Source organism: Odocoileus virginianus, chromosome 17 (assembly GCF_023699985.2).
Source record: "Odocoileus virginianus isolate 20LAN1187 ecotype Illinois chromosome 17, Ovbor_1.2, whole genome shotgun sequence".
Taxonomy (NCBI): Eukaryota; Metazoa; Chordata; class Mammalia; order Artiodactyla; family Cervidae; genus Odocoileus; species Odocoileus virginianus.
Window position 1 is genome coordinate 8,257,416 of NC_069690.1, and position 1,816 is coordinate 8,259,231.

Genomic DNA, 1,816 nt, shown 5'->3' on the forward strand with positions numbered 1-1,816 from the left:
TGGTTTCTGGATAACTCAGGTATATCACACCCAATGTACTCTCTATTTCTAATCGATGCTGCTGCTGATCTGACAGGAGAAACCAGTTCATATCCTGAAGGTTGGGGACCCCTGCCATAGACTATTTCTACTAAGAAAATGTTTTTCCTATAGAATTGGAAACTGAGATTCAGAAAGATCAAGCAACCAGCTCAAGGCCAAATCTAAAGGAAATACAGGCTGTGAAATTTGACTGCAGGTCCTTTGCACTCCAAGTATCTTCCCACCAGCATATGATACTGAATCTTTGAAAGGCAAGTTACATGTGTCACTGGATGGCTCTACGACATCTCAAGAATGTGTATTCCAGCACCAACTAGTGAACTCTCCAGAGACAAGGCCATTTAATCACCACCTGGTATTACAATCTGCACATAAACACCCATTGTCTAGACCTGGACAATAAAAGCACTAAAAGGACAGATAACAATTTCATGCATCTCTCTCTCTGTCTCTGGTGTGTTTCCTTTAGGTGTACGGAGAAAACACCATGGCATCAGGGAACCTCACGTGGGTGTCAGAGTTTGTCTTCCTGGGGCTCTCCCAGACTCAGGAGCTCCAGCTCTTCTTGTTTCTGATGTTCCTGCTTGTCTACACCACCACTCTCATGGGAAACCTCCTCATCATGGTCACAGTGACCTTTGATTCCCGGCTCCAAACACCCATGTATTTTCTGCTCCGAAACTTGGCTGTTTAGAGCTCTGTTTCTCCTCAGTCACTGCCCCGAAGATGCTGGCAGACTTCCTCTCTAAGAAGAAGACCATATCCTACCAGGGCTGCATGGCCCAGATCTTCTTCTTCCACTTTCTGGGAGGTGCCATGGTCTTCTTCCTCTCAGTGATGGCCTATGACCGCCTTGTTGCCATCTCCCGGCCTCTCCACTATGTCACCATCATGAACACTCAGGTTTGTGCTGGGCTAGTGGTGGCTAGCTGGATGGGAGGCTTCATCCATTCGATTTCCCAACTGGCTCTGATGCTCCCACTGCCTTTCTGTGGCTCCAACATCCTAGATAACTTCTACTGTGATGTTCCACAAGTGCTGAGACTTGCCTGCACTGACACCTCCCTCCTGGAGTTCCTTATCATTTCCAACAGTGGGGTGCTGGTCCTCATCTGGTTCCTCCTCCTCCTGGTCTCCTACTCGGCCATCCTGGTGATGCTGAGGTCCCACTCTGGGAAGGCGAGGAGGAAGGCAGCTTCCACCTGCACCACCCACATCGTCGTAGTGTCTATGGTCTTTGTCCCAAGCATTTACCTCTATGCCCGGCCCTTCACCTCCTTCTCCATGGACAAGGCTGTGTCCGTTAGCCAAACTGTCATGACCCCCATGCTCAACCCCATGATCTATACCTTGAGGAACCAGGAGATGCAGGCAGCAGTGAAGAGATTAGGGAGGTGCCGGCTGCCTTATAGAAAGGAGTGATAGAAGGGTGGGTCACTTTGACTTTCTTTTCCATTGATAAGGTAGAGAGAGAGTTGCTGTATGCTTCTTCATAGCTTTGGAAATCTTGGCAAGTTCATCATAGAACTTTATAATTTTGAAATTAAGCAACTCAGATTTTTAGGAAAAAGGAAAATATCCTTATTATTTTTGTGTGAAGGTTGATTTGAACATTCCGATGACAATCAGATATGTTCTCTTGGAAAGCCACATCCTCCTTTGTCTCTTTTGGGCAGTTTCCTCTTAGGATGACAGCATTTACCCAGAAGAGCAGTCCTGTTTTCTGCATTTTGATCTCTTTGCCCAATAACCCTTTTGTTCTTTGTTCAGAATG

At 46.8% G+C, this 1,816-nt stretch overlaps 1 pseudogene; it reads left to right on the plus strand.

Annotated features, from left to right (window-relative positions):
- Positions 1-529: 529 nt before the first annotated feature.
- On the plus strand, positions 530-1,464 carry LOC110142784 (olfactory receptor 4D2-like; annotated as a pseudogene).
- Positions 1,465-1,816: the final 352 nt, after the last annotated feature.